Source organism: Pleurodeles waltl, chromosome 6 (assembly GCF_031143425.1).
Source record: "Pleurodeles waltl isolate 20211129_DDA chromosome 6, aPleWal1.hap1.20221129, whole genome shotgun sequence".
Classification (NCBI taxonomy): domain Eukaryota; kingdom Metazoa; phylum Chordata; class Amphibia; order Caudata; family Salamandridae; genus Pleurodeles; species Pleurodeles waltl.
This window is the reverse complement of record NC_090445.1, coordinates 98,074,015-98,101,146: the sequence shown is the minus strand read 5'-3', so window position 1 is coordinate 98,101,146 and position 27,132 is coordinate 98,074,015. Positions and strand designations below refer to the sequence as shown.

Below are 27,132 nucleotides of genomic sequence, written 5' to 3'. Positions count from 1 at the left end.
GAACTTACAGGCAAACTAGTGGAGGGTGAGCAAGGATAAAGAGGCGTTGGGTGGATGGGCCAAAGTGTGTCAAGACATGAGGGGAGGTACATACCTGCCAACTCACACAGTGCCACCATGTGACACACAATAGTGGCCATTCTCACCCGGTCACCCGGTAAGGAGTCCATATCACACGGTGCCAGGGAAAATTAGCTGAAAAGCACTGTAAACCGTGGTTTTCTGCTCTTTTTCAAAGGCTTTAAACTGCTGCTGTCCATTAATGGATGTGAAAACACCCCAGGACATCGGCAGCAGCTTCAGCAAGCTTTTTTTTAAAATGTTTATTTAAAAAAAAAACAAATTCGGATGGAGGTTGGGGGCAGGTGTAGGAGCAAAGGTGCCTCTTATGTACTTCTCGGCTCGAGGCCATGCTCCCTCAAAGGCACCGCCCCTTCCTCACACTGTGAGGTTTTTGGTGAAGTTGGCAGGTCTGGAGGTAAGATGTCAAGAGTATGAGAAAGTGGAACCAGGAGAGTAGGAGACCCCTGGATTACTGTGGAGCAAAGCAGCATGTACACTGAGATGTATGCGCTGAAAGCATTGACTCCTATCAAGCCCCACAGACCGCTGCATTTTAGTGTCTATTTATAGTTAAATATAGACAATTGCATAGTGGCTTCCTATTATTACATTCTGTCAACACAAAAGACATGGAAAAATCATTTCAGATCTGGCGACAATCCCTGTGTGTCTATGAAGTTGTCTGTAGCTTTTGCTTTGCTCTTTATACTCTGAGGGCTCTATGTACAACCTGCATTTTGTGGTACATTTAGTAGTGCTACTCATTTACTACAAAATGCATTTCACAAACCTATATGGAGATCTCTGCCTCATCTTTTTTTTCCATGCAGAGAAATCTCCACACATGTAGGTCTACATTTCAGTAGTGAATATGGGAGGGACGTGTGGCTGGTGTATGGGGAATACTTGTACATAAAGGAAACGGGGCTAGCGAGCAGTAAGGAGGGTTTTAGGGAGAGAATTGCAGAAACAAAACACCCATCCATATGTCTAAGCCATTGCTATTCATAAACAACACTTCTAAAGATACTTCAGCCAAAAAGGTCCCAAAGAAAAGTCTCAAATATACTCCAGTATAGCCTTGGAGTAAGTCTAGCAACTCGCATCACCACTCACAGTCTCATAGAAAACACACTCATAGAAAATAATATAGTCAGGGACTTACTATAACACCTTGTAGGATATACTGTTAAAATAACATTATTTTGCCTTTTAAAATACATATATAAATTAATTATTAATGCTTATGGTATTGAAAATGTAATACTTTTCATTAAAATGATAAGAAACTTTAAAGGGTTTGTTAAATAATTATTACTATTCAAAGTAATTGTTTTCATGTATTCTTTAGGGATATTATTTTTCAATTAAATTAATATATTTTAAATAAATGTTTAATGCACACTTAAGTTTGTTTGCTGTGAACATTTTATTTTATTCTTGTCTTGAATACATAAAATTATTTAACAATAATACTCATTTTTTATATTGTTTTAAATGTAATAAAAGTTAATACATTTTTCTATACTTTACCATAGGGAGAGCTCTGCCTACGTGTGAAAAGTCACAAGTACTAAATGCTATTCCAAGACGCTCTAACAGGAGGTGGAGACATGCAAGTCTTCACCTAGGATTAACTTTACACTTGGAAATGATGAATAGCAAAAAAAGTATAAAGTAACTTCTAGGTGGGAGAGTAAATTTGCACTTGAGTAAATCTGTACATGTAAATTTACCTTATTAATAGAAAGAACACTGAATGAGAAACGAAAATCCCTGTGTTATGCTCAAGGGGTCTTGTTTTACCACATTCCACAGGAAATGGAGGCACACCATTATTGATGCTCACAGTGACCAAGCCAAGATGGCTCTCAAATCTTAAGGGCGTAGGTTCTGTCTTGTCTACAATCGTCTCCAGATGATTGTTCTCTATTCAGTTGGCAACCTCGACCCAAACCCAACTCCATTAACCTCAAAGTTGTCTCTGTGCTGCCTTAGAAATAAGCATATAATGGTTTTGTAGACTCCATAGGCTTTACCTAAGGATGATACTTTTCAGTAATCTCAGAATCCATTTTCTAATGTTTGAGATATTTCTGTGGAGCTGGTTGACCTGATGTGCAATAGAAATAGTTTTGAATTATGGCAGCATGCTATAAGTTCATATTGCAGTTTCACGATCGGAGCAGCCTATATAGAACTTGGGGTCAAGACATACCAAGCATTATTCCTGTGGCAAACGGCCCAATTCAGAGATTCAGGGAATCTGGCCATTTGTGAAAGGAAAAATGTTTTTACTGATGTACAAAATGCAAAACGCGATGGACAATTTGCATTTGTGATTCAGTATTTGGAAGGGGAGTGCTTTAGGCGCTCCTTCCAAATACCGAATCAGTATAGTATGTATTACTGTCTTGCAACCAAATTCTGTTTGCAAAACAGCAATACTTTATCACTAATTCGCAAATATGTAGAAAAAATATTTTTTAAGCGCAGGCAGTGGTCCCACTTAAAAAATTCACCTTGAACGTCTCATTTTTTTTCTTTGAAAATGCCTCAAGTTTTCCTTTAAGGAAAATGGACTCAATAAAAATAAATAAAAAAAGAATGCTTTATTTAAAAGCAATCACAGGAATGGTGGTCTGCTGACCCCAGGAGGCCACCATCCTTGTGATAGCAGCAAATCCTAGTGGGTCGCAGATTTTGGCCTTTCTTATTAATATGTCTGAGGTAGATCCATTTGCGACCCATTAGGACTAGCTAATGAAACTCAGAGGAGTTTCATACATTAGGATTAGCGATTTCCTAATTGAGAGTCCGAGGAAATCACAGTTAGGAAATTGCTGTTCCTAATCTTTGTATGTCTGGCCCTTTGTGTGCCCACTGTTGCTGAGTAGTCCGACCAAGTTAGCAGAACCATGGAGATATTTCTTTATGTAGAAAAATTAGAGGTGTGTGTCAGCCAGAGAATCTTCCAAATTCTCTTCCTATGGACCGCTTAGCTGCCACAGCTCATTAGTGAATACGTAGAATGCTACACTGTGGTGGAGCACTTGTTGCAATAGTGGTGGATCTCATTACAACCAGTGCGAAAAGCATTTCCGGGTGGGTTGTGAATGATCAAAGTGGTGCTCTTATCCTGAAATGACTCCCTGCACCTAGGAGTGCAGTAGAGGGAAAACGAGTGAATGATAAAGTATGTGGTATGTTTGAACAATGGCTGACATGGTAAGTAAAAATATGTAGTTCCTTCTGACATCCTCCTAAATATACAACTCTGGACCTGATTTAGAGGTTGGTAGACAGGTACTCCATCACAAACCTGACAGATTTCTGGTCCGTCTTACAAGTGCAGACAATATAACACGCTTATAATAAGTGCCCACCAAACTCTAAATGAGGCTTTTCATTCTGAGCAATTTCTGGAGCATTAAGGTAACTTCACTTTGTCTACTTATATCAAAAAGTTGAAACGATGTATTATAGTTCTTTCGGATAAAATGGAAACCCATATTACAGTGTACACTAGCCAGCAAAGTTTCCCCTCTGAATTGCAAATGACTATTGATTGGTGTTAACTGTGTTGGAAGGGAAGTGATTGATGAATGTATGGATGCATAGTCTCAAGATTGTAGAGGTTAAACCTTCACTAACCTCACAGCTTGGAATATGTATGTCTTGCAGTTCTTTTGTTGTTAGATTGGGGCAGTAGCTCACTAAAGTCCTGCTCCTCGACTGGATGCCCTGTTTTTATGTCCAGACTTCGTAGGAGACTGGATTGGTCTTGTCAATAATAGTGTTGGCATCATCAGTGACTCTTGACACTCCTTTTCACTAAAGCAGATTCACTTAGTTGTTGAGACTAACAGCCTTGTTAACTCTCTCAGTCCTTCTCGTGCACTCAGCCTGTGGTGCCCAAAGGTGCCTAGAACCCTCATTTTTGAAGGTCTATAGGAGGCCTCTCAGCCTCATCTTCCACCTTCTTGAAGTTAAAGATAGAAAGATGTGTGTAATTTACCTCCTGCCTACTGGATGCCAGTGATCCTCTCACCTGAGAGATGAGCCTGTCCTCCTATGTATATGTCTCATAGAGTGGGGTGGGGTCACAGCAAGGATCTGATTTAGGCTGACTACCTCACTCCAGGTCCAGGATTGGTCCAGGACACTGTCAACAATCCTGGACTTTTTACCTACACATCATTGTTTTTAGGACTAATTGGTTCAATAGAAGCAACGCAAGACTACAACCTGCAGAATGCAACAGGTTATCACACAGAGATTCAGAACTGGAAACACTGTCCATCATGACATGAAAGGAGGTGGTCACGTTAATGCGATTAGTTCCACTATGTCAGCCAAAGGTAGTATCCCCCACCCCCCTTCGATTTCTTTTTCTTTTTGCTTGCCTGAACACATCCTAACATGCTGTACCTGTGGCTAGAAATGCCCCCGCCCCCTTGTTCATATTGAAGCTGCCCCTTGACCTTTCATCCTGATGTGGTTGCTGGAGATGCTGCAACATGCTGAAGTGAGGCTAAAAATGTTGTAAAAAAGTGTGGCCAGACATGTCCTACCATGCTGTGTTGATACGCTGTAACATGTTGAGTCGGAGCACATCATACATATTGACGTGCTTTAACATGGTGAGGCCAACCATGTTGCAACATGCAGGAACTGTGGCCAGACATGTCCCACCTAGTTGACCTTGTAGATGTGTCTGACCTTTCTAAGGATATTGATTAAAAAGGCTTAAAGTTTGATGCTATGGATTAAACATGGCTCACACAGTCCACGCTTGTGAATTAGCAGGAGTTCAGTGGTCTGGGCAAAATTATACCTTATCCGGCATTCCTCAGTCGCTACCGCGAGTTCTGTGGTCTAATCATAAGGCCTGAATAAAAAGCACTCTGACTCTCCATCATCTGAGGACACATGTGGAAGGAAAAGCTATTTCTAACACACATTAAAATGAAGTTGTAGCACCTAGAAGTGTTTGTCTCACACCCCCCATCTGAGCCTTTAAAGGCAATATTTAGCATGGGAATCGGCTACCCTCCTGTCTCAAGCTCTGACAGATAGGGATCAAAGTGTAGCACAAGCATTGGCAAAGCCAATAGGTCTCGCCTACACAAGAGCCTATTTGAATTTTTAATAAGTTCCCTCTGTTCCACATAAATCTAGTTATATTGTCATTGTGAGTAGGATTTACAGCTTGCATTTCACCGGCTTGCAGCCAAACTAACCCTAACCCTGACCATATCCCTAACCAAAGCACTTAATGTGTGATGTACAAGAAATATTTGGAGTCTCAAAACTTGTGCATTGCTAAAACACTGCCTTTGTGACCACAAAATAATGTTTAGATATGGTCAAAACCTCTTTTGTAATGTAGGTTTTGCTACTCATTACGAATTGCACATAGGAGGTGGTGTGAAAGGTGCACCCATCCTACTCAAGAGACGCAGTGCTATGTATGAGTGCTTTGCAACAACATTTGCACTTGGAAACCATTGATCAGATAGCGACATCTGATTAGCAAAAGGCCTCCTGGGACAGAATCCCCTATAGGAATCGCCATTGCCTACCTTGGGGAGCAGACGGTTATCCGGGGGACCAATGTAAGCGGCCCCTCTCTACATCATCTGCCCCTTTAAGGGTCCCAGAATCCTTGCTTTTTGTAAATAAAAGGTTTCCTGTTATGATTGTGAACATAGGACTGAGGTCACTGTGCTGTCCCTTGCAGGCTTCCATTCCTATTTGAGTGCAGTCGCAGGAGGTCTCAATAAAACACCTGCCTAATTAACATGTTTTGCAACCTCATCCGAATCACAATTTTGCAGTGTAAATGATTACTGCATCAGCTGCATTGGAAAATGCATCTACTATTTGCGACCTGCTTAATGATGTACGAAGCCCTTCAGCCTTTTCCCATTCTGTTACCTAGTTCTCGAGCTCGGCCTTACTTTACCACTAACCCTGATTCTAAACCTAATAAATACAGTTTGTAGGATTTTTTTTCCAAATGGTCTTGTGGGTGTTGCCAGGTTTTAAGTCAGTTGGGAGACGTCAGCAGTGTTTGGTACTCTAGTTTTATTGTCTCAGAACTATGGCTACTGTAGCTTTCACAGGGGGGCCAAGGCTCCTACTGTCACCCTGACCCTCCATTAGCTGTGGGGGAGAAGGCAAGGCTCACTCTAAGAGGTAGTTAGGCAGTGCTGGACTTGGAACCAAAAGCAGCCCAGCCCCAAACTCCTTCCTGTCTCTTTACTTCCTGTCACTGATTTCATTCTCACTCTCTCTGCTTTTCTCTGCGTTTTTGCCTCCTCTGCACCTGCTGTCGTAAACCCCAACGAAAGTGCTTGGTTTGAGCCGGCGGTTGCAAGTGGGGCCTACTGGCACTCATTTTTGGAGACCAGCACTTCTATTTTCTGAACAGGCTTTGACCTAGAGCAAGAGAGAGAGAGAAATACAAAAGAGGCAAAGGAGGAGGAAGAGAAAGATGGAAAAAAAAGTGAGGGGTGAAAAAGGACCTGCACAAGTGAGATAAAAGGGAGGGGCAGGGAGTGTCTGGTGGTGGATGAAAGAGGCATGAGGGGGCTTCAGGACTATGCAGCTTCGGTGTTCAGCACCCCGACTTTTGATAGCACCATTTTCGATAGCAGACTTTGGGTAACAACACTCTGGGGGTTATTACAACTTTGGAGGAGGTGTTAATCCGTCCCAAAAGTGACAGTAAAGTGACGGATATACCACCAGCCGTATTACGAGTCCATTATATCCTATGGAACTCGTAATACGGCTGGTGGTATATCCGTCACTTTACCGTCACTTTTGGGACAGATTAACACTTCCTCCAAAGTTGTAATAACCCCCTTAATCTTTTACAAATATAACACTACTCGAGGAGCTGGAGACAGAGGTAGCGACCCATAACCTCCATAAACCAGCCACCAATGGTTCCAAACCCCAAGGAAATGCCTGATGGGCTAAATAGCCAGTTCAGCAAAAACAAATGTAACAGAGAAGTGATCACTCTCGCTTGAGGCCAACGTCTAATGATAGCTACGCCTTGATAATGAGATATGCCTTATATAATAATAGAAATGCAGATGATTTAAATTAGAGCACAGTAGAGACATTCTGGAGTGCCGGTCATTGGCGATGGACGAGTGGTGACCCCCCTAATCAAAAAACATTATTACTCTGAAGCCAAGTCAATACCCATTGTACTTCTATGGGGTCTACTTTGCGAGCATCTCCCGAAAAGCCTCAGCCTTCAGAGTTATTATTGTTTATATTACACTCTGCATGTTTGTATCGAACTACCAGCTAATAGAGTTAGTCAGTAGCTTCTAAGTGGCGGCTCAGTCTAGCTCAACGGTCTCATTTACCTGAGCCCTCCGATTAACTTGGGTGTTAAATTTGAGCCAAAAGTCTAGTTAAGTCCACCTACTAGAAAAGTAAAATATTTAGATGGAACTGGTGCAATGGACACACTGGTTCAGTCAATGTTTTGCAAGTGTCTACTGGTGACGTGGAGCTACCCTTTGCTCATGGTTAATGGTTTATTGTGGGTCTACGTGACAGATTTCAGTGGCCAGTAGCTCCAATCTGGAGCGACAGGGCTGAATTTTCAGACATCTATAGTGTACAGAAATCTTCTGGGCCCTTTCGTGAAATAGTTGTTGCTATCGCTGTGCCCTGGGAATGACCGCTCCTCGGAGGTCTGGAGTTGGTTCACTAGGGAAATTCCATGGCTCAGTATCTTTAGAAGCATCAGTCATGTGAGAATCATTTATGCATTGGTTGGTCCCTAGGGTACCCTTGGTTATGGTCATGTGTGCCCTAGGGGTTATCTGCATTTGATCTTAGACACCCTGTGACAGATTCAGGCAGGTAGGATTGCTGGACCCTCTGGAATGATGTGAAGAAGTGCCTACCTCCCTCTTAGAGAGGACCAATGCTAAGGAGACACAAGAGCTACAGAAACAGTAAAACCAAAGGAGCTGTGGAAAGGTGTTGCCAACCAACTCCCCTTCCCCATTTCTAGGCACCCTAAGAACAGACTTAAGAGCCAGGGAAGACACTACTGCCTACAGTGTTCTGTTTTCCCAGGGATGATTCCAAATGGGGGGACTCTCCAGGATCAGGGGCATCACCAGTTTCCAGGAAACAGATTGAGATGGTGTGTCATCAAAAGTATTTGTTACAAGTGTTGTGGGTTTATTTCAGAGCCTTGCTTGGGCACACGTATTTTAGCTTAGGCCTGTGGCCTGTGCCGTTTTACCTAGTCATGTGCTTCATTTCATTTATTCATTTTAATTCATTTTAGCATAACGGGCTTTTTAGCGGGCTGTATTTTTCTAATCAGCTGATGTGCTGTGAAAGTGTTATTACTTTCCGTGCACAATATTTCACTGTGCACCTCTGCCCAAGGCTGCGCAAGGCTGTACATGATAATCTAGGTAATATTGCGGCCACAAGCGTGTGCAGCCAACCTCGACAATTTAACATATTTCCACATTGAGCCTGTTTCTCAGAACACAACATGTTTTGTTATAAAAACATCATGCAGGTCAAAGAAGGTTAGAGAGGTCATTCCAGCCAGAAGAGCCATCCTATAGCGTGTGCCATTTCATTACCACTTTGCTGACCTTAGCCCAGTCTCTGCAGACAACTGAGGGGACGACGGGCAGACCCCTGTTTCTCAGATATGGGGGCGGGTGTTCCTTCTGTGGACTAGTACGGACAGAAAAAGGGCTATCAATGCTAATTTCTTGCTTGTAAGTGTAGTTAGGGATTTGAAGGGATTCGTGGACATATGCTTGTTACATTATGCTGGGATTGTTTATCTGCTTCTTACTTATGGTAACCATTTTCATTGTGCTATGTCTTATCATCCTAATAATTGCAACTCATATATTTTATTGTAGATTGCAGTTTTTTAAATAAATACAGTTCAATGGGTCAAACATAATGAGAAACCAACTGTCACCAACAACCAGTTCCAGGACATTACTGGGTGGGATCACTATGGCTGTTCTCCACGTCAATTCAAGGAACACCAAAAAAGCATCTGGAAGCAAGTGGATCCAGTAGAAAAACATTTAGATCTGGTCATGTTTGCAGTTAGATCAGAGCTCAAGTGTTTTACCAAATCAGTCACAAAGGTGTCGCTCCATGTTCTCTGGTATTCTGCAACATGCAGTCCTGCATTCTTAATGGACAATTTAAAACTTCAAGTTCCAGAATGCAACGGGAAAACATTGATTACGTTACTGAATGCGGACATGGAGCAAGAGGGATTACAGTGAAGGCTTTCGCGTTTCAAGCTAACATTAATACAACAAAAACAATTAAATGGAAACTGAAGGATATACCTAGATGCCGAAAAGAAGCATGAAACTCGTATCATAGCAGTCAAGTGGCCTAGTCTTGGGTTTGTAACCAACAACATGGTGCGTGCAGGGAATTTTAAGTCACCACTTGCAATGAGAAAACTATATGTTCCAGGGGTAGTTAACTTGATGACTGAGAACATTTGACAGCTTTGACGTAACAGTGAGTTTCAAATCCCATATTACAGAGAACAGTTTGGAAAAAAATGATCATTAATCATCATTGAGGTAAAAAAAACACCACCAATGGCGTCGTGTTTTGAGGTTGTGATTAGACTGTACCCGTTAACTTACATCAGTGGAATTTTGGGCCAAATTCCTCATTCATGTATTTGAGGCTGCGTGCAAGTTTCTCTAACTTTCTATGTAGAAAGGGTCGTTTATATATATGCTTGTAACTTTTCTTGTAATTCTTCCCCAATCAGGCAATGTTTTGCCCTACACGATAGGTTTGTGAGTCACCTAGCTTTCGGTGTTATGGTGCAGCGGGCTTCAGCTCATTCCTGTGTCCCAGCTAACCCTCGCCTCTCTTCAAAAAGGAATGAAAAATTTTCTAGCTTACGCGTCAAGAATTTTCAATTCTATTAAGGACACGGAGGCGAGGATTATGCTTCTCTTTTTTACTGATCAGAAAACAGCAGCCAAAGAGTTAACAACATTTAAACTACAAATCCCATCAACCCTAGTAGTCCATAGTGTCCAATCCCAGGGCATCCCCAACTATAAGAGTCTCTATGACTACAGCTCCTCCTCTTTCTTTGCGATAGACGAACATACATCAATCCTTCAACTTGCCACTGAACATGTCGGCGAACTCAAACACAACAGGAAACTTCGAAATCCCATCCTGAAATTTCAATCCCCTTTGGAAACGGAACCTAAATAAAAAGAAACACGTCATAATATCTTTGACAATTTTTTTTTTTTTTTTTTTTTTTTTAATAGGGGTGGGAAAAAACACGAATTTGAATGTATTTCATCAGTACGAATTTATACTATAATAATTAAACGTCAAACAATCACCATTGATAATTAAACCTGGGTGGGATAATCCTCGCCTCCGTGTCCTTAATAGAATTGAAAATTCTTGACGCGTAAGGTAGAAATTTTTTCATTCTATGTCAGGACTGGAGGCTTCGGATTATGCTAGTTTAAAGTTGATCCACCACATTAGATGCAATATCTACAATGGGCTTATGATAGAATACCTTAAATGTACTATCTGAAGACCAATCCGCCGCTGCCATGATATCCTCCAATCTGGAACCCACTCCAAAGGATTTGGAAGCCATAGCTCCCCTTATGGAGTGAGCTCCAAACACCGAGGTATCAATACCAGCCTCCCCCAAAAGCCATTTGACCCACCTAGCCAAAGTTGCTGACGAGACCGGGCCAAAGGGCTTCCGAAGGGAAATTAATAATTGACCTCCTGCATCTCTTCGAGATTCACGGGTAGAATTCTCATAGGTTTTGAGACATTGAATCACACACAGTTTTTGGTTATGAGGAAAAGCAGGGTATGAAATACACCTTGATGCAGTTTTTGTTCTTCTAGAAATAGAGAAGGATACTCCCGTAGGAGTAAATACTCTACCTGTCAAATCCAAGGCTTTCACATCAGAAACGCGTCTGCATGAAATAAGGCACAAAAGAACCGTCAATTTTGCCGCTAATTGTTTAAGTGATAAATCTTCATTGCAAGGCCACGACCTAATAAAACGAAGGACGATATCTACGTCCCACAAGACTGTGTAGCGTGGTTGAGGCGGTTTCACCATTCGAATACCTCGGAGAATTTTGGAAATTAAAGGATGTTCCCCCACAGGCTTACCATCCACATGGGGATGACCTGCTGAAATTGCAGATCTGAAATTATTAACCGTTCTGTAGGCCAGACCCTGTGTAGTTAATTCTGAGAGGAAATTAGCTATCATGGGAATCTGGGTCCCCACGGGATCAATATCCCGTTCACTGCACCAACCCATCCATCGTTTCCAGGCTGACTCATATCATTTATGGGTGGAGGGGGCCCAGGATTGAGATAAAAAGAACAAAGAGTCTCTTGAAACTCCTGGCACTTGCCATTGTCTCCTGAAAGTCTCCAAGCCATGAGGTGTAGTTGGTTCTGAACGACTAGGGGGTGAGGAGACCCCGACGGGTCCAGAAGAAGAGACGGGAATAACGGCAGATGTATAGGGGAGGCACATGATAGTGCCATCGCCACCGGAAACCACACTTGGGCCTTCCAGAGCGGTGTCACTAACACTATTTCCGCTATTTGTCTCCTTACTTGAGCAAGGACCCTCTGAATCATAGAGAAGGGGGGAAAAGCATAGTGAATGCTGTGAGACCAATCTTGGAGAAAGGCGTCTGTTCCCATTGCTACTGGATCCGGTCTCCAGCTGAAGAAGTTCGGGAGATGGGAGTTGAGTCGAGAGGCAAAAAGGTCTGTTACAAAGGGACCCCATCTCTCTGCCAGTTTCTGAAACAATGAGTGATGGAGCATCCAATCGCTGTTGTCTTTCAAAAAACGTGAATTCCAGTCCGCCACCACATTGGTTCGACCCGGAATGTATTCTGCTATCACATGTATCTGGTTCTGGAGGCAGTAATGCCAAAAGTCCTTGGCAATCTCCGCTAGCATATGAGATCTGGTGCCTCCCAGGCGGTTGATATATCTCACCGCTGACACATTGTCCATCCGCAAGAGGATGCAACATCTGGCTCTGTCTGGCGAGAGAGAACGAATTGCAAATGCTCCCGCTAGTAACTCTAAGCAATTGATGTGGAGACTCAACTCCTCTGGGGACCAACGGCCCCCCGTCTCTATTGATCCACAACGAGCTCCCCAGCCCCATCGACTGGCATCTGATTCTATGATCATTTCCGGAGAGGATGCAAAGATGGCCCTGCCATTCCAAGCTTCCATGTGTTGAAGCCACCAAACAATATCCGTCTTGGCTTCTATTGATAGCGGAATCTGGTCTGTGTAAGAGAGACCCTTGCGCAGGTGTAATATCTTCAAGCGCTGAAGAGCTCTGTAGTGTAACGGGCCCGGAAAGATCGCCTGAATGGAGGAAGCCAGAAGCCCCACCAGTCGGGCTAGAATCCGTAATGATATAGTCGGAGAGGCAAGGGCTTTCCGTAACTCTTTCTTGATTGAGGTTCGCTTCGACAAGGGTAGTCGGAGTTGAGCTTGAATAGAATCTACTTGGAAACCTAAGAATTCTATATTTTGAGAGGGAACCGTGACTGATTTCTCGCTGTTGATCAAGAAGTCCAGATCTTGGAGTAGTTGAATTGCCCAGGAGAGGTGTAGAGAGACTAATTCTCTGGATTGTGCCATGATCAAAATATCGTCTAGATAGATGATGAGGCAAACACCTCTTTCTCGGAGGAATTGGGCCACCGGGCGGAGGAGCTTCGTGAAGCACCACAGGGCTGAGGATAGGCCAAAAGGGAGCACTTTGAACTCGTACCAAAGGTGTCTCCACTGAAACTGAAGGAATCGTCGATGCGGGGAAAAAATGGCGACTGACAGGTAGGCGTCTTTGAGATCTAGACGTACTAACCAGTCTTTTTCTTGAAGAATATCTCTCAACATATGGATACCTTCCATCTTGAAATGATGATAGACTATCCAATGATTGAAATCCTTCAGATTTAGTACCAAGCGAAACCCTCCTCCTTTTTTCTGAACCAGAAAAATGGTACTGATAAAACCGTTTGGGTGAGGACTCGTGGATATAATTGCCTGTTTGTGCAGGAGACTTTTGATTTCTGCGTCTATGAAATTGCTCTCTGCAAGGGAAAAAGAGAGAGGGAGAGGGGGACATCCCTGTCGGGGGGATTCGTAAAACTCTAGCCTGTAACCCTTGACCGTCTGAAGAACCCACGGGTCTTGGGAAATGCGACTCCATGCTGAAGTATGTCTCTTTAGTCTCCCCCCAAAAATCACCTCTGAAAATTGAATAATTCTCACCTGCGTTGGAGGAATCTTGAGCTCTATCTGAGCCTCGGTTCCTGAAGCCACGACCACGACCTCTGCGGCCTCTGGAGGGGTAGAAGCCCGTAGACTGGTAGTATCCCTGACCTCTGAGAGCATAACCTGCAGAGGTCTGTTGGAAACCACGGCCTGGCGCTCGACCTCTATAGCGCCCGGCCCTGGTAAAAAGGCCACCTGTGAACATTCGTTTCATGGAGGATTGGGCCTTGTCCAGGGCTGTAAAGGTGGAGACGTACTTGCCCAAGTCTTTCACAAATTTCTCTCCAAATAGAAGACCATTAGCTAGGGGGCCTGGTTCCGTGGGTGCCAACTCAGCTAATTTTGGATCTATCCGCATGAGGAATGATTTTCTGCGTTCGGATGACATGGCACAATTTGCGTTGCCCAAAAGGCAGATGGCTCTTTGGGCCCATTCTAGAACAGTTTGTGGGTCTAAGATCGAGTTGTCTTCCTTTGCCTGAACGGCTAAATCTAAAATCTTAGTAATGGGACCAGACAAATCTAGCAATTTGTCTTGGCATCCTTTCCAGGCACGATCCAGACCTTTTTTAGGGTCTTTAGAAAATTTCTTTAGAAAGGTAGCCACATTGGGATCGAGTTCTGGGGTGTCTGCCACTTTGCCCACCAGCGAGGGGCGGGGGCATTCCGATTTAAGAATGCTACGAACCTCCTTATCAAAACCCTTGCGAAGTCTTTCTTGGACATACTGGGCTACTTCATTGCAAGGGATCCATTCCGTTGACCTGGGATGAATGATGTTGTCTGGGTCGAAAAGCAAATTTCCCTGAAGAGAGACTTCTTCACTGGAGTAATGTTTCGATTTTCGTTTGCGTTTGCCTGAAGGTTTAGGCTCCGAGCCATCAGAATCCGATTGAGAGTCGGATGATTGAGAGATATCTTTAACTCTTGTAGAGAGGGTGGGAAGACTCTCGGAAGAGGGAAGATCTGAACTATATTCATGGTCGTTGAGTACGGCCGAGGCCATTTGGGAGAGAATTTCTCCTCAGGATAAAGGATTTTTCTGTCCCACATTGATGAGATTAGGGTCTCTGGAATGAGATTCGTTACTTCGTGACCCAGATGGTAGGGGTCCCATTAATTCCCTTTGACCATATCTGACCAGAGGTCTGGTAAATGGTTTAAGTGCTTTTATTAGCGCTTGGTTAACAGAATCCTGAACATGATGACCCAAGGCTTGCACCAATCTCTCCTCCATCTGTTCAGGGAAGGGACCTTCCACTTCCTCCTGATAATACTCATCCTCCCCAGCAAAATAAGCCATGGCAGGATACAGATGAAGTTCAAAGGGGGAGGCAACCCCAGCAGGTAAATATTCTTTTGAAAAGAGTGGATCAAATTTTATGCACCCAGTGCAAACTGATGTGGGCCTGTAGTAATGTGGAGGGAGCACCTGCAGAAAGCCTCCTAGGCGAGGCCTGAACGTTTACTCGCCCCGTCGGGCGTTCTGAAGGGCAGAATTAATTCCAATGTGCTTCGCACGCTACCGAGACGGAGACTTCGATGGAAATCGGAATCTCCGACTCCGCGCATGGGCGAGCGCCAGGGGAATAGAAATGGAGAGCAGACTGCTCTCCGATGCTGCACTCGCTCGGTCTCCTTTGGAGACCGAGTGAATTCAAATTCCTCCGCCCGGCGCGCACAGCAACCACTTCTCAGCTGTGCCGCGGGCGGAGAATCAATTCCCCGACAGCGCGATCGGGAGCGAGCGAGGGACGCTCCCGACGCGTAGATCGCGGAATAAAAACAAACGGGAAGACCGAACAGAGTCTCCCGTCTATCGAGTGCCGCTTGCCCTGCTCCCACTCCACGGCCCAGAATTTATAAACACGATAATAACAGTACTTATCTCACAGAATAAAGATGAACAAATATGAGGGACTTAACTTCGGCTGCGCAGCAGCAAAGAAAGAGGAGGAGCTGTAGTCATAGAGACTCTTATAGTTGGGGATGCCCTGGGATTGGACACTATGGACTACTAGGGTTGATGGGATTTGTAGTTTAAATGTTGTTAACTCTTTGGCTGCTGTTTTCTGATCAGTAAAGAAAGAGAAGCATAATCCGAAGCCTCCGGTCCTGATATAGAATAAAGGTTCACGTTCATCACCTCATGCAGCGCAGTCACGGTTAATGTTTAGCTGCAGACAAGCCACAGAACACCAAGAAACAGACACAGCAATTTAAAAAAAGAAGGTTCTCCCCTCCAGCCACCTCTGTGCCCCAGTGAAGACTGACTCGCAGTTTTCTGTGGGGCTGTCTCTCCACTCCATGGTGGGCTGGGATGGTGGCAACCTGGATAGGAATGGCCAGCGGTTGCGCCGAGAATGTATGCTAATGCTTAGCTGTGCTTGAGTTCCAGCTGCCTGACCAGTCAGTCCTGCAGCCTACATGAATTCAACGAGGAAGCGGCGAGTCACACGCCCCCTCCCTGCTGCTACTGCTGTCTAGGACACCAGTGTAATAAAAAACCTACACACTCCTGCCAGAGAGGAGATATAAATGAAACTTTTTGCTAGATGCACATGCGCACAACGTGGAGTGGTCTCACATATCGTGCCGCACATTTGAGGAAAGCAGCGGTCTAGATTAGTTAGCCATGTGGCATAACCTACAGAGCTGCCGACTTTAGGGCTAGGGAACAGGGTTTGAATCTTGGCATCAGCTCTAAAGTAAGGAAATTAAACCGGTAACAAATAAAATTAAACAATGGATTTACATTAAACTTTGTATGTATATGAAACCTGAAGCCGGTGTGCAGCACTGCTAAAAAATAAAAGCCATATGGGTTCAAAAAACCATATAATTAAACTTTGCATACACAGGCTACAACTATAAATGGTGAACATCACTATAAAAACATAAGCTGAGGCACAAAACAATAAAAAAGAGTTCCCACAAACAACAGATAAACAGTTCAAAGCCTAAGGAAACTGTACTTGGCCAGTGCTCCTCAGCCAAGAACAGAAGTGATGTATCAGCTGTGAGAACCAGTTAGGAGGCAGCAAAGAAGAGCAAACCTGCAGTCAACCTATGGTAAGCAGCAGGCGGGATCTAAGTCCTTTCACTGAGCACAGCAGGTCTTGCAGACAGCACGTATGCGTTGCCTAGGCTCCACCTAAAAAGGAACCTTGCCTTGGGGGAGTGAGAGAAGTAAGGACAGCAGAGGTGTGTGGTAGGAAGTGTGTCTAGGTACTAACAAGCAGTGTGTGTTTGTTTACATGGGTGGAAGGGTTTGGATTTGTGTGGCAAAGGCAGCATTGAACTGGGACAAAAAATAGGCCAGGGAATCAAATTAAAAGTGGTCCCCATTATTAAATCAAATCAAATATCTAAAAAAGTGGCCCATATTAGAAGTTGTAAAGACCAGATGTTTTGGTGTTTTGCAAGATGTGGGAGGCTGCATGCATCTGTGCTTGCTGCAGACCAGCCCTTCAAGCACTGCCAGTTTAGCGTGTGGGCCAGTCCGACCCTGGGCAGGGAGTATGTTGCAGGCAGTGTCTCCGAGGCAGATTTGTGTGCAAGAAAACTTCACAATTGAGCTTTCAGTTTAGTTTGTAACTGAATGTGTAATATTAAGGCTGTAATCACCGAAAATGCAGTACGGAGTCGAGCTCCCCGAGGCGAAGAGATACAGACTTGTACCTGATTCTGGGGGCTGCTTGATTCGGCCGCGTGTTCATGAGGAACAGTAGAAACCGTGAACAGACAGCCTTCAAAAGTGTCAAGATAGACTCAGGGTTTCTCAGCTGCTGCACATTTTGAAAATCGCGATGCTGAAAGGCCTCCTCGCGCTGGAAATGAGATGAGACATACTGGTTAACAGGTCCTAGCAAGAAAACATGTCTGTTACAGCATACATTAGTTACTCGTTGTGTTGGACAATTCGCATTTATCTCACAGATGTGTGTGCATTTGTGTAGCAAGAGCTGAGGTAGTGGGAGGGCGAGTGCGTGTGGACGACTTGTCTTGGCAATAAATCAAACTGTATAGTGTTGTAAAATGTTTCTCTACTTGGAATAGAAGTTGAGCGTTGGGGTGTTGCAGAGTTGTGTGAGTAGGGTTATAATTGCGGGCGGTAGAGAAGGTGTGTGGCAGGGTGGATGTGTGTGTTGCAGGGAAGGTGTCTGACTGCCAGGTTCTGAGACAAGAAGGTACGGATGGCATGGAGTGTGTCTGGTGAGGTGGCAAGCGATGCGAGTTGGTAGCAGGGAGTTTATGGTGCATGTTTGAGTGTAAGGGAGCGTGTGGGTGGCATGGAATGTGTGTGGGGTGGCAGGGTGCTGTGAGGATTAGAGTGTCAGGAAATGTGTATGGGTGGGAGGGCATGTATAGAGCAAGGAGAGGCCATGTGCGATGCGTGCAGCATGTGTGAGTAGCAGAGTGCTGATGGCAGGAAGTGTGTGGGATGAAAGGGGGTGTGGGTGTGAGCGATCGGAGCGGCAGGATATGTGTGTGGCTGACAGGGCACGTGTGTGTGGCTGTTGGTGCGTGCCTCGCACGCAGCACGTTTGAACACCAGTGTCCGTGTGGCAGGGAGTGTGCGGGGATGACACGACGTGTCTAGTTGACAGGTGTGTGCTTGAGGGGAGGGGCAGGAATGAGGGTGCATTTTAGAATACGCCACTGGGTGGGAACGTGGCCGGCTGTGAAGCGGCACTTTCCTCCATAGGTGGCTTTAGAGGGAATAGCGGGCACTCGTCGTGTTGGCCCTTCGTCCTCTGTTCATTTCTTTTCCTCCTCCTCCGTCACGCCACCGCATGCAACCAAAGGGCAGCGGAAGAGGTGGCTACTCCCGCATCGGCGAATTAAGACAGGTGCCTGTGCCAAGCTATGACAGGAGGACGGGCTGGGAGGAGGGAGGAACTGAGTAAAGAAGGGAGGAAGGGAGCCAGCCGAGAGAAACAGTGGGCGAAACTCCCACACTGAGAGCAGGCTGCTGCGCACGAGCAACCCGAGGCAGGGATGGGCAGTGGGAGGAGTGGAGAGAGATGGCGGCGTTTTACCTAAGCGCGGGAGGGGAGGGGTGGGAGGCAGCGGTCGAAGCGCATTAAGAAAAGTATGGGGGCCGTGACCCCCGAGAACAGTGGGGGCGGGGTCAGCAAGCGTTGGGAGCGAGTAAGAGACGTGGCTAAAAAGATTTTGTTGGTTTTTCACCTACAGGTAACTGCATATAAAATATAATGCACACACTTAACGTAAAAATGAATGCAACTTAAACTTATCTGTGGAAAATGCATTTTTCTGGTAGGTTACTTCCATCTCTTCAGATGTGGGTGTAACCGGACGGTAACTGACTAACTGCGGTCGGTTTACTGGGGAAGTCGTGATGTGCATTTATACTGCTAAGAGGTCCAGGCCTGTGACGGAAAGCAGTACGAATATGTGTAATTTTAAAACTCATATTACACACAGCATATGGTTGCATACAATATAAATAGGCTGTGGCAAAATGTGCAAAAAGATTGTTTAAATGTTAACAGTGCCTTCAAAAGTTACGTTTTAACAAGATGATGATTACCTAGTGTAAAATATGTGTACATTTCCATTAAAAGGACACATTTCAGATTCTGTCAATTAAAGCCTGTCTCCTACTAATTGACCAACTGGGAGGGGAGAGTGTAGTTTTTTTTTTTTTTTTTTTTTTACAATTTATACTCAAGAAGACACATAAGTACCTGGCCCTGGGTGGTAAATTCAGCTGCAGGGGGGCAGAGAGTTCAAGGCCAAGCGACCAGTAGTGCAGCAGCATTGGGTCCCAGGGGAGTCAGGGGAACACTTTATGCCTGATTGTGACTACCAGAACAGGAGATGGGAGCTCAATATCCTTTCTTGCGTTGTGGTCCATGGTGACCTTGCACGACTCGGTGTTTGGAGGAGCATGTAAGCGAGATTCCCACTTGTTCTGGCCTTACTATATAGCCATGTTTCAAACCTTCTAAAATGCACATTTTGAATAGAGCAGATAAGTGAATAGCTTCTACGCCCACAGTGAAATGCAACAATCAAAGCAGATTTTGAGAAAGAGTGCTTGTTAGCTCAGCGCTGGTGACTAATTCCTCTTGCCTGGGTACCAGTACAAGAGGCAGCTGGGACCACCCTTGTATTTGATTCCTTAAGTCGGAGTTTTTTTTTTTAAAGCGCTACAAAACACCTGTGGATCTCCTTATTGCTTTTGCACAGCTCCATCTTTTGCACACCCTTTCTCCAGCCTCTGCATTCTAACCAAAAGGTCCGAATAAACACAGGGAAAGAACCTGTGGACCAGTGGTGTTGGTGGAAGGTCGGTGTGTGTATGTGTATTATAGAGGGTCATAGTTGTAAGGTGGTCCCTAACTAATTAAAAAACAGTTTATGGGACACTCTAAATAAGTCATATCAGAGCAATAATATCTGAAATTGTATTGCTTTGGCTACAAAATGGCAGGAGATAACCTACAAGGCAGAGGGCATATTCCAAAATTGATGGATGTCATGTAGCCCCTACAATTACTCTCCCCACTCACTTGCCGACCATGGGTCTCAAGCCACCTGAATGGGTCATGGTTTAGAGGACCCACAACTAATGATCAAAGAAAGCTCTGTTGCAAGTAATGCAAGCAAGTCAGGGAACTCCTCAGTCGTGGCACTGCATTCAGTGGAATAAGATGTGGACTTGTGCACTTATTCCGAGAATGCGAGCTGATTTACAGTGTGAGATTTAAAGTCATCTTTTCGGAAGCACAATAAGAAATCCAAGACGAGCAACCCCTCCTCACGCCTTCCAATAGAAGTGATGCTGCACAAAGATGGAGAACTTTGTCTCCAGAAGTCATCCTTTTGTCCATGTGGTAGCCGGTCAATGACATAGCACCCTCTTTAGAAGTGTGAGGCAAGCACATTCAAATAGGTAGTACAAGTGAACTCAATAATTAAAGGTTCCACATCTGCAGATTTAAAATGGAAGATGGAGATCAACAAATGCTGATGCCTAAGAAGATACTCCCCTAACCGGGTGGCACATGGATGGATCATCAGTAAGCGCAATAAAAATATAAATTTAACATTAGGTCAAATGTAATATTGTAAAGTCATTTGAATGTCCCAGAAGTAAAGCAATCACCACCGATACCCGAAGCACCACCCAAAGTTTATACTAAGCATATATTTTTAATTTCTTGCTAGAAGAAAAGCTATGAGGAAAATAATAGCCCTCAAGTGCCAGATGGACTCCGGCTGATAGACAACATGAGTTCTTCCAGGGAGGATTTCTTCTTTCATATTTAATTGCTGGCACACCTAGGCAGATGGAGAACATGTATTTCGGCCTCCTTTTGCAGCTGGTGGGCCAATACAGGCCGTATGTATTGGGTTCTTTCACTCGGCCATGGTGCAAGGATTTTTTTTAGATGTGAGCTATCCCTTTATCCTACCAACAAGGCCCCTTTTTTAGGGCCAGACCAGGGGCGTAACATAGGCTGCGGAGGGGCCCAGCCTAATCCACACTGTAGGGGGCACATCAGCCTCTACTGATGTAAGTGTGGGGCCCCTTCAGCATATTTTGCAGGGAGTGGGCCATCACATCTTGTTATGCCACTGGGCCAATCTGGGAACCTAAAGCAGCCCTGTCAAAAAACGTTCAAACCAGCCCCACTACTTCACTTCTCTCTCTCTCTCTCTCTCTCTTTCTCCTTTTAGTCTTTCCCTCTCTCTCTCTTTCTCCTTTTAGTCTTTCCCACTCTCTATCTCTCTTTCTCCTTTTAGTCTTTCCCTCCCTCTCTCTCTCTCTCTCTCCTTTTAGTCTTTCCCTCTCTCTCTCTCTCTTTCTCCTTTTAGTCTTTCCCTCTCTCTCTTCTATCTTTGCTATAGCTTCAACTTGCGTGAGCTGCAATTAACCGGGGCAGTTGGAAAATGTACAGAGATGCTAGAAGCAGCCTCTAGCAAGCATTTCCAATGCAAAACGTCTTGCTTTTGCTCGAGTTAGAGGTTCCTAAGTGGACTTTTCTTACCACATAAATTCCCCAGTCATATTACGCCGGTCAGCCCGGTGGGAACAGTGCTACACTACTGGCCTTAAGGGGGCTGAGGCCAATACTGTAGCACAACCGCACCCTTGGAATGCGCACTGTCTGCAAGGCAGACAGTCCATATTCTGAGGGTGCTGAGCAAGGGGGCCCCTACACTGGCCACAACATGGTCGTGGGCAGTGCATGGGCCCCCTGTGGCCCTTAGCACTTCCTTTCTGCCAGCCTTTTGCTGGCGGGTTAAACTGCATGAAAAGGCTGGCCAAAAGGGGACTTGTGATCAGCACGGCATTGCTGAACTCGGCACCGCCGTGGCTGACTATGAGTCCAACTGCCGTCAGCCCATCGGGAGCCATGTTCTTGGCAGAGAAGCAGACCTCTTGCGGTCTGACCGCCTGGGTCGTAATGTGGCAGTCAGACCACCAGGAGTGTGCCGGCCCAACCGCCACCGCAAGGCTCACGGTTTCAAGACTGACAGCCTTGTAATGACAGCCTTGTAATGAGGCCCTAAGAACCCCAACGTTGTCTCCTGTGTTGATTATGCCTTACAACAAGAGTTTTAAAACTTTCCAAATTGTTACCTAAAATCTGAGTAGTCTAAAGTAAAAGCACAGCTTAATCCGAAAGATTGCCAAAGGAAGCCAACTCTAGCAGTTGTAGGGCAACTTTTCTCTTTTCCCAGACTCTAGGCAACAGGCATAGAAACTGCAACAAGAAGGAAGGTAGACTTAAGTGCTCTCAGAACTTCCCAGACCAGGGACATCCTTGTTGGTGCCTGCTTCAGCTGGCACTCTGTGCGGCCGGGAGTTATAGGCCATTAGTAACTCCATTCTGCTGAAGGAAGAGATTATACATCGGGCAGGCCTCCAGGACAGTACATAAAACCTGTGAAGTGCCCTGTCCGCTTCCATGGAGGTCTGTCTAGGAGTCACGCATTGTAACCCTTTGTAGGAGGCTGGACTGGCTTGTAGTGAGTACCAAGGGGTACTTGCACCTTGCACCAGGCCCAGTTATCCCTTATTAGTGTATAGGGTGTCTAGCAGCTTAGGCTGATAGATAATGGTAGCTTAGCAGAGCAGCTTAGGCTGAACTAGGAGACGTGTGAAGCTACTACAGTACCACCTAGTGTCATATGCACAATATCATAAGAAAACACAATACACAGTTATACTAAAAATAAAGGTACTTTATTTTTATGGCAATATGCCAAAGTATCTTAGAGTGTACCCTCAGTGAGAGGATAGGAAATATACACAAGATATATATACACAATAGCAAAAATATGCAGTATAGTCTTAGAAAACAGTGCAAACAATGTATAGTTACAATAGGATGCAATGGGGAAACATAGGGATAGGGGCAACACAAACCATATACTCCAAAAGTGGAATGCGAACCACGAATGGACCCCAAACCTATGTGACCCTGTAGAGGGTCGCTGGGACTATTAGAAAATAGTGAGAGTTAGAAAAATAACCCTCCCCAAGACCCTGAAAAGTGAGTGCAAAGTGCACTAAAGTTCCCCTAAGGACAAAATAGTCGTGTTAGAGGAATAATGCAGGAAAGACACAAACCAGCAATGCAACAACTGTGGATTTCCAATCTAGGGTACCTGTGGAACAAGGGGACCAAGTCCAAAAGTCACAAGCAAGTCGGAGATGGGCAGATGCCCAGGAAATGCCAGCTGCGGGTGCAAAGAAGCTTCGACTGGACAGAAGAAGCTGAGGTTTCTGCAGGAACGAAAAGGGCTAGAGACTTCCCCTTTGGACGGATCCCTCTCGCCTTGGAGAGTCGTGCAGAAGTGTTTTCCCGCCGGAAGGACGCCAACAAGCCTTGCTAGGCGCAAATCGTGCGTTTGGCGTTTTTGGACGCTGCTGGGGCCCAGGAGGGACCAGGAGGTCGCAAATTGGACCTGAAGAGAGAGGGGACGTCGAGCAAGACAAAGAGCCCTCACTGAAGCAAGTAGCACCCGGAGAAGTGCCAGAAACAGGCACTACGAGGATGCGTGAAACGGTGCTCGCCGAAGTTGCACAAAGGAGTCCCACGTCGCCGGAGACCAACTTAGAAAGTCGTGCAATGCAGGTTAGAGTGCCGTGGACCCAGGCTTGGCTGTGCACAAAGGATTTCCGCCGGAAGTGCACAGGGGCCGGAGTAGCTGCAAAGTCGCGGTTCCCAGCAATGCAGCCCAGCGAGGTGAGGCAAGGACTTACCTCCACCAAACTTGGGCTGAAGAGTCACTGGACTGTGGGGGTCACTTGGACAGAGTCGCTGGATTCGAGGGACCTCGCTCGTCGTGCTGAGAGGAGACCCAAGGGACCGGTAATGCAGCTTTTTGGTGCCTGCGGTTGCAGGGGGAAGATTCCGTCAACCCACGGGAGATTTCTTCGGAGCTTCTGGTGCAGAGAGGAGGCAGGCTACCCCCACAGCATGCACAAGCAGGAAAACAGTCGGGAAGGCGGCAGGATCAGTGTTACAGAATTGCAGTAGTCGTCTTTGCTACTATGTTGCAGGTTTCCAGCGCGGTCAGCGGTCGATTCCTTATCAGAAGGTGAAGAGAGAGATGCAGAGGAACTCGGCTGAGCTCATGCATTCGTTATCTAAAGTTTCCCCAGAGACAGAGACCCTAAATAGCCAGAAAAGAGGGTTTGGCTACCTAGGAGAGAGGATAGGCTACTAACACCTGAAGGAGCCTATCAGCAGGAGTCTCTGACGTCACCTGGTGGCACTGGCCACTCAGAACAGTCCAGTGTGCCAGCAGCACCTCTGTTTCCAAGATGGCAGAGGTCTGGAGCACACTGGAGGAGCTCTGGACACCTCCCAGGGGAGGTGCAGGTCAGGGGAGTGGTCACTCCCCTTTCCTTTGTCCAGTTTCGCGCCAGAGCAGGGGCTAAGGGGTCCCTGAACCGGTGTAGACTGGCTTATGCAGAATTGGGCACCTCTGTGCCCAACAAAGCATTTCTAGAGGCTGGGGGAGGCTACTCCTCCCCTGCCTTCACACCATTTTCCAAAGGGAGAGGGTGTCACACCCTCTCTCAGAGGAAGTTCTTTGTTCTGCCATCCTGGGCCAGGCCTGGCTGGACCCCAGGAGGGCAGCTGCCTGTCTGAGGGGTTGGCAGCAGCAGCAGCTGCAGTGAAACCCCAGGAAGGGCAGGTTGGCAGTACCAGGGTCTGTGCTACAGACCACTGGGATCATGGGATTGTGCCAACTATGCCAGGATGGCATAGAGGGGGCAATTCCATGATCATAGACATGTTACATGGCCATATTCGGAGTTACCATGGTGAAGCTACAAATAGGTAGTGACCTATATGTAGTGCACGCGTGTAATGGTGTCCCCGCACTCACAAAGTTCAGGGAATTGGCTCTGAACAATGTGGGGGCACCTTGGCTAGTGCCAGGGTGCCCTCACACTAAGTAACTTTGCACCCAACCTTTACCAGGTAAAGGTTAGACATATAGGTGACTTATAAGTTACTTAAGTGCAGTGTAAAATGGCTGTGAAATAACGTGGACGTTATTTCACTCAGGCTGCAGTGGCAGGCCTGTGTAAGAATTGTCAGAGCTCCCTATGGGTGGCAAAAGAAATGCTGCAGCCCATAGGGATCTCCTGGAACCCCAATACCCTGGGTACCTCAGTACCATATACTAGGGAATTATAGGGGTGTTCCAGTAAGCCAATGTAAATTGGTAAAAATGGTCACTAGCCTGTTAGTGACAATTTGAAAGTAATGAGAGAGCATAACCACTGAGGTTCTGGTTAGCAGAGCCTCAGTGAGACAGTTAGGCACCACACAGGGAACATATACATGCACACCTATGAGCACTGGGGCCCTGTGTGACAGGGTCCCAGTGACACATACATATAGGCCACAAACCTATGAGCACTGGGGTCCTGACCAGCAGGATCCCAGTGACACATAACAAACATACTGAAAACATAGTGTTTTCACTATGAGCACTGAGGCCTGGCTATCAGGATCCCAGTGAGACAGTGAAAACAGTGACAAACACCCTGACATACACTCACAAACAGGCCAAAAGTGGGGGTAACAAGGCTAGAAAGAGGCTACCTTCTCACACAACTCCCCCCCCCAAACGAAGGACAATAAGGCTAACCTTGGCCAGTTGAGACTTTATTGTCTAAGTGGTGATAAGTAGAGAGTAGCTCTGCAATAGACTGGTTACTCCCTTTATCATCCACTATATGGTTACTTCCCTGTGGGGATGTAAACCACCCTGTTTGAAGTTTTTTAGCTAAGCAACAATGTGAAGATGTATTTTCAGAGTTTCTATCAGTAAGTTTTAGTTTAGAGCAGTGGGAATTGTCCACTGAACCTATTTGTAGTGATGGAACTGCCAGACAGGGATGCTGTCTCAGAAAAGCCATAGCTGGGCAAAAACTTTGTCCATTTGGCTGGAAGAGGGAACAGGGATGCTGTTTCTCTTGAGTTGGAGCAGGGCAGGGATGCTGTCCTATGAGCTCCACACTAGGGCAGGGATGCTGTCCTAAGTGTTGTGAGGCAGTGCAGGCTTTCTGCACTAAAGTTTCTCTGGGAGGGTTGGAGGGATGCTCCATGTTAACTAAAATGGTGCTCTTTTTGTCACCAATGTTAGTTATCCCACAGAGAGGTACTTCTACCTCAGGGAGTCCAGCTTTGCCAGCTGATGATTCCCTTGGAACAGGTGCCACCCCAGGAGAGGTTTCTCCCACCACAGGAATGGTATCCTGAATGGTAGGGTGGTTAGGGGATACTGTGATACCCTTTTTACCTGTTGATGGAGAGGGATCCTGAGTTTTCAGGCCTTCTCTCCTTTGCTTTTTCATTTCAGTAGAAATGAGAGGGAACAATTCCTCAGGGATGCCCAGCATGGCTGCATGGGCATAAAACTCTACATCAGCCCAACCTGAGGCCTCTAGGTCATTACCTAAGAGACAGTCTACAGGCAAGCTAGGCGATGCCACAACCTGCTTAGGGCCAGTAACTCCACCCCAACTAAACTGAATTATAGCTAAGGGAAGAAACTTAGTGGAGTTATGGACATCAATAATCTTATACTGTTGTCCAATGATGTGTTGATCAGGGTGCACTAGGTTGTCAGTCACCAAAGTGAAACTGGCACCTGTGTCCCTGTAGGCCAAGGCCTCAACACCATTTATTGAAACTGTCTGCCTGTACTTATCCATTGTAAGGGGACAAGGAGCCAGTGTGGCAAGGCCAATGCCACTAGGTGTGACAGAAACTGTCTTGGGACTGATTACATCAGTTTCCACTATGGACCCATAAGTGAACCCAACTACACCCTTTGCTTGACTGTTGCCAGCAGTCCCACCACTAGTACCACTACTGCTAGGGGCACTAGAGCTTGATGTATTAGTGGTGGTAGGCTCAGGGGGTTTACCTGGACAGGACTTATCCCCTGGCCTATGGCCTCTATTTTTACACACAAAGCACCAAGGCTTTTTAATGTGTGCAGGTTGGGAAGAAGAGGAAGAATTTGTTTTATCCCCACCCTCTGAAGAGTGTTTAAGATTTGAAGTGGGATCTTTGGTTTTACCCTTATCCCCATGCTTATCTTGAGATTTTTCACCATCTTTCTTCTTATTGCCATCTTTGTCACCCCCTGTATGAACTTTTCTGTTCACCC

At 45.7% G+C, this 27,132-nt stretch overlaps 1 protein-coding gene across 7 annotated transcripts in view; it reads left to right on the top strand.

Annotated features, from left to right (window-relative positions):
• Positions 1–27,132, top strand: part of GRB7 (growth factor receptor bound protein 7) — a 567,793-nt gene that overhangs the window by 447,017 nt on the left and 93,644 nt on the right. The window lies entirely within an intron of this gene.